Below are 6,788 nucleotides of genomic sequence, written 5' to 3'. Positions count from 1 at the left end.
TCTGTATTGTGCTTGTGATATGTTGTAAAATGTTGTATGTCTGTTAATGTTTCCCTCCTTTTATCCTTAAAATAAAAAAAAATTTAAAAAAAAAATAATAAAAGGAGGAAAACATTGACAGACAGACAACCTTTTACAAAATAGTAAAAGAACAGTACAGACAATACAGAGTTACAAAGTGGTAGGAAATTAACAATGCTTGTTGTACTACATATTGATACCTTCAAAGTGGTTTCTCATGAAAGCAGATAGAGACATGCAATATTGATCAACCAAGGACTCATTGACAGTTTCTTTCAGCAAAGAAATAGAAGACAGTAGAACAACCATGTTAACTATCCTGTATATACATACATACAAAATTTTGTTTTGTTTTTTATTTTAAAAAGAGTAGTAAAAAAGAAAAACAATAGCAACATACCAACATCACAGACATTAGCAAAACAAAGCAAGAACATTAAAAATGATACAGGGTTTCAAACCAAATGATAGGAATTAACAGTGGTTGTTATATTACATATTGTTATCTTCAACTGAGTTGCTCAGATTACCAGATGTAAGAATGGAAGGTTGTTCAAACCGTTAAGGAGAATAAAAAATAATTATTAAAAAAATTAGAGACAATACAGAGTTTCACTGGACAAGATGGTAGGGTTTCACCAATGGTTGTTCTATTGCATATTGTTGTCTTCAAATCAGTTGCTCAGATTACCAGATATAAGCATGCAAAACTGGTCAGAACATAAAAAATTTTAAACATTAACTGTTCCTTTCAATAAACCACCAGACTTAAACAGTACAGTCCAGCTATCCTTGTATACACATATACATTTATATTTTGCCTTCCTTCTTTCTTCTCTCCTTTCCCTCATCCCAGTTGTTCCTTCCTTTGAGCAGCTTCGTTCCCTTTCATATTACCTATTGTGCATTTTGGGTTTTATTTACTTTTTCCAGTTCTTACACTAGGAAGACAATATTATATTTACACATGTGGGACTGATTTATTTCACTTATGAGTATGGTCTCTAGTTGCATCCATTTACCTATAAAAACTTAGAGTTGATCTTTTTTATAGCTGAATAATACTTCATTGTATAAAAATACCACATATTTTTTTATAAATTCTTCAGTTGATGGGCACTTGGGTTGTTTCCAAGGTTTAGCTATGACAAATTGTGCTGCTATAAAGATGGGTGCACATATATTGCTGCACTATGGTGTTTTTAATTCTCTGGGAAAATACCCAGGAGGGGAATAGCTGTGTTAAGTAGGACTTCTAATCCCAGATTTGTGAGGAATCTCCATACTGATTTCCACAGTGGTTTCACCAATCTACACTACCACCAGCAGTGGAGAAGAGTTCCTTTTTCCCTACTGCCTCTCCAGTATTTGTTATTGTTATTGGTTGATTTCTTGATGATAGCCATTCTTACTGGGGTAAGGTGGAATCTCAGTGTTGTTTTAATTTGCATTTATTGAATGACTAATAATGCTGAACATTTTTTCATATATTTATTTGCCATTAGTATTTCCTCATCTGAGAAGTGTGTATCCATCTCAGATGCCCATTTTGGACTGGGTTTTTGAATTTTGGGGGTCTGATTTTTTTTAATTCTTTATATGTCTAGATAGAAGTCCTTTGTCTGAGGGGCAGTTGACTAAAATTTTCTCTATATGCATCACTTACCTGTACATCAGATCCTTTTACCATACTTGGGAAATTATCTGCTATTACTTCTGCAAATATTCTTTTTATGTCATTTGTGTTGACATCTGCTGTTTCATTGACACCAATAAATCTTATGTTGTTTTCTTTGCTTCGTCTTGCAGTAGCTGATTGTTATTTCCTGATTCCTTGTTATTTCCTACAAGAGGAAAAATAACATTGGTTTTCACATTGGTTAGTGGCAGTGCTGCCCTCAAGGTCTGAAAATCTATCTTCAGCTTTGTTCAGCAGGTTTCACCAGGTTTTGATGGAATTTTTAATTTCCTCGATATCTGTTTGAATCTGTTTCACGCATTCTAGCTCTTTCCTATACTGTTCATTCAACTTCCCATGAAGTTTTCTCTGCTCCTCTATTTTTTTAATCAGGGTCTTCTTTGGATGTACTGAGCAATTCTTTCATTATTGTTGTCATTTCTTTTTCTACCTGAGAGATTATTTCTATGGCCTGAATGGAGTTGTTTCTTTACTTCAGTTGCTATCATTTCAGAAATTTCAGGTGTATGACTTCCAGGCTCTGCAGTGTCAATGTCTCCTGGACTTGTTCTAGGTGGGGTAGAGGTCTGAGATGGCATTTTGCTACTTCATTTTGTCATTTTTGAAGATCCAGAGGTTCCCTGGAGTTCAGTCTCACTCTCACGATGGAGTGGGAATGGTGGGGTGAGGATCCGAAGGTCCCCAGTGCTCAGTGTGGCTCCTGCACTGATGTGTGGGGCAGCATGTAGTCACAGATGCTCCTGAAGCTTTGTTGCATTCAGTTGGCTCCTGGGATGGTGGGGGAGGGGCAGGGGAAGCTCACTGGGGTTCCTAAAGTTGTCCAGGGTTTAACCCAGCTTCCACAATGGTGTGGGGCACAGGTAGTGGTCACTGAGGCTTCAGAAGTTGCCCACGACCGAGCCTGGTTCCTATGCTGGTGGGGGAGGTGTGAAAGCAGAGGCACCAAAGCTGCTGGTGCCATCTGGGGTTCAGTCCAGCTCCCACAGGAGTGCAGGTGGTGATGGGAGTTGCCACCAAGGCAACAGAAGACATCTGGGGCACCACCTGCCTCACACACTGGTGGGGAAGGTGCAGGGGTGGCTCACTAGGGTTCTAAAGATGTCCTGGGTTCAGCCTGGCTTCTGCCAGCGCTGTGGGGCCAGGTCATGGTCACCAAGGCTTGAGATGCTGCCGGGGACCTGCCTGGTTCCCATGCCAGTGGGGGTGGGGTGAGGCTGCAGTCACCGAGGCCACTGACAATGTCTGTAGTTCAGCTCAGTTTCTGCAGGATGTAGGAAATGGCCAACTAGGCCCCAGAAGGTGTCTTGGGCTCCACCTGCTTTGCATGCTGGTGGAGGAGGGGCAGGGGTGGCTCACTAGGGTTCCTGAAGATGTCTGGGGTTCAGCCTGGCTCCTGTGGGGGTGCAGGAAATGGCCACTCAGGCCCCAGAAGGTGTCCAGGGCTCCGCCTCCCTCACACACTGGTGGGGGAGGCATGGAGGTGGCTCACTGGGGTTCTCTTGATCATGTTTTTATGTGCATGTGAACATGGCTTCTAGCCTCTCTGTGCTTGTTGTTCTGATATTTGTTTTGTTTCTTCTTTTCCTCTTTCTCTCCTGTCTTCTGCACCAGTTTCCCCATGTTAGCGTGAGCCCCCTTTGTCTACCAGCCCTACTTCCAATCTGTTCCTCTTCTGTTTCTCTATTTTTTCCCTAACACCTTTTAAATTTTAACCCCTGAGGATAAAATTGAAATATAAAAGACTTACATACTGCATATAATTTTCAGATTTATCTTACACTTTGTTTTATAATCACAAATCTACCTTATACCATTAAAGGGGGCAAATTAATGGTCAATTTCTCATTTTCTAGGTTGTGTTTGATGCCATTTGTTATTGTTAATGGTGTCACTTTAGTCAAAAGTGACATAATTGTTCTAATGAGCTGTTCTTCCTGATATTCTAAAACAGAGAGTGACTAAGAGTAATAGAAAATACTGTGACACAGTGACAAAGAACCAGGGGCTAGGCCAGACAGGCAGCAACTTCTTATTCCCAACAAATTGAAGAGATAGGATCTTGCAACAGACTCAAAACCAAAAACCAGCTATACATGCAAGACATCTTGGAGAAGTCATTTCCTTAGGGTTCTAAATACTAGCAATAAAGCAACCCACCATAAGCAATTTATATGCATCAACCCAGGAATTAAACTTTAAAAAAAGGAGAAAAAAGAGAAAAGAAAATGAGAAGACACTTGAACAAGATTCACACCCAGAAATACAGTTTACTAAAGGCAAAACCAGGGGACAGTGAAGTGGAACAAGATGAAAGCCACCCACCTCTCTGAAGTGGCAACAACAAAGCAATTGAATGAGGCTCTAGAAAAATTCAAATCAGAAATAATTTCTCAGATAACAGAAGAGATGATGTCCACAGTGAAAACCATGCTTAGTAACTCTACAGCAGAAACATATTTTTTAAAAAGAGGCACTTAAGAAAATGATAGAAACTGTGAATGCTCAATAAGAAATATAGGGAATCCATAAGAGGGACTCAAGCAGGCATGCAGGAAAATAAAAATTCCATTAAACATATCCAGAAAAGAATGAGCAAATGTGAGGACAGAATCTCAGATATAGAAGAAAGGCTTGTAGTTAGTAATGAAAAGAAAGATTCCTTAAACATAGTAATGGACCATAAGAAATCAATCCAGCAGCTGCTAGACGGAACAAAGAAGAATAACTTAGGATTGCTTGAAGTCGATGAAAAATCAGGAGCTAGCAGAAATGATACAAAATCTACACACAGATGTCATGGCAGAAAACTTCCCTGGTAGGAAAAAAAGAATTTGACATATAGTTAATTGAGGCATACAGAACTCCAATTAGCCATGATCAAAAAAATCTATAGCCAGGCATATTATAGTCAAGATTCCAGAAATTCAACAGAAAAATAGAGTCTTAAAAGCTGTTAGGGAAAAGAACAAATCACCTATAAAGGAAAGCCCAACAGAATCACAGCTGACTTCTCAGCACACTCAAGTCAAGGACAGCTTGGAGGGAAGTATTTCAAACTCTAAAGGAAAACAACCTCCAACCCAGATAGATGTAACCCACAAAACTGTATTTCAAAATTGATGGAGAAATAAGATACTGCCATGACAAAGTACACCTGAGGAAATTTATCACCACTAAACCAGCACTCTAAAATGTACTGAAGGACATTCTAGAAAGAGATAACAAATACAACTCCATGAAGCCCAACAGAAAGAATCCACTAGGCAAGGCAAACAATAAACAGATGTGGACAAAAGGAGAACCAACAACAGGAAAATATCATGAGAAGGATAAATCAATACATATCAATTGTAACCATCAATATTAATGGTCTCAATTCACTAATCAAAAGACACAGACTGGCAAAATGGATCAAGAAGCAAGATTCAAAAATATTCAGCATGTAAGAAACATATTTAATTCAAAAACAAATTCATAGACTGAAATTCAAAGGATGAAAAATAATACTCCATGAGACAGGAACTCAGAAAATATCTGGGGTAGCTATTTTATTTGCAGACAAAGTGACTTTCAAGCCAAGACTGATTAAGAGAAACCACCAAAGTCATTACATACTTGTAAATGGAAGAATCCAAGAGGAACAGATAACAATCATAAATGTATATGCAGCAAATACCAGTGCACCCAACTATATAAAATGAATATTAACAGACATGAAAAATCAAATAAGCAATACAATTGTATTGGGGGATCTCAGTACTCAACTGTCACAGAAAGGCAGATGAACAAGACAAAAAATCAACACTGAAATATTAGAACTGAACCAAACTTATGAACAAATGGACTTAGTAGATATCTAGAGAATTCCACCCCCAACATCAGAATACACATTCTTCTCAGCTGCATACGAGATGTTCTCCATAATGGACAATATACTAGCACATAGAACATGCTTAAATAAACAGAACAAAATTGAAATTATCCCACGCATATTATCAGACCATAGTGCAATGAAACTGGAATCAATGGCAAAAGGAACCACAAGAATTTCATAAACACATGGAAATTAAATAACACCTCCTGAACAACCATTGGGTCACAGATGAAATTAAACAAGAAATTAGACAATTTCTACAATGAACCAATAATGCCAGGACAACATACCAGAACCTGTGGGACACAATGAAAGTAGTCCTACGAAGGAAATTCATAGCAGTGAATATCCCTAACAGGAAAACAGAACAAGCTCAAATAACCAGCTTAATGGTGAACCTCGCACTTTTAGAAAAAGAGGAGCAGGTTAAACCAAAAGCTCGTTGGAGAGAGAAAATTCTAAAGATCAGAGCAAAATTAATGCATTGGCGACTAAGAAAATAACACAAAGGATCAATGAATCAAAGTCAGTTCTGTGAAAAAATAAAGAAAAATCACAAACTCTTAGCCAACTTTATCAAAAAACAGAAATAAAAGACTCAATTCCATGCAATTAGGAATGAAAAGGGTGAAATCACAGCAGAATCTACAGAAATTCAGAAAATCATCTATACTTACTTTGAGAAACTGTATTCTAACAAGATGGAAAACGGAGAAGAAATGGAAAAATTCTTAGATACATATGAATTACCAAAGCTGAATCAAGAAGAAATAAAAATCCTAAATAAACAAATATCCATCAATAAAATCAAAGATGTAATTAAAAACTTACCAAGAAAGAAAAACCCAGACCCTGACAGATTCACTGCTGAATTCTACAAGAAACTTAGGGAAGACCTACCACTACTTCTCAAACTCTTTAATGAAATTGAAAGGAAAGAAATACTCCCATATTCATTCCTAGAAGCAAGTATCACCCTGATATCAAAACTAAAGAAGGACCCAACTAAGAAAGACAACTACAAGCCGATCTCCCTAAAGAACACACATGCAAAAATACTGAATAACAGACTGGTAGACAGAATGAAGCCTTTCTTTTTTTTTTTAATTTTAGAAATAAAAGGAGGAAAATACTAACAGATCGGCAACGTTTTACAAAATAGCAAAGGATCAGTATAGACATTACAGAGTTACA

The sequence above is a fragment of the Chinchilla lanigera genome, unplaced genomic scaffold (genome assembly GCF_000276665.1).
Source record: "Chinchilla lanigera isolate Chin_1 unplaced genomic scaffold, ChiLan1.0 scaffold00033, whole genome shotgun sequence".
NCBI lineage: Eukaryota > Metazoa > Chordata > Mammalia > Rodentia > Chinchillidae > Chinchilla > Chinchilla lanigera.
This window is presented reverse-complemented; position numbering follows the sequence as displayed.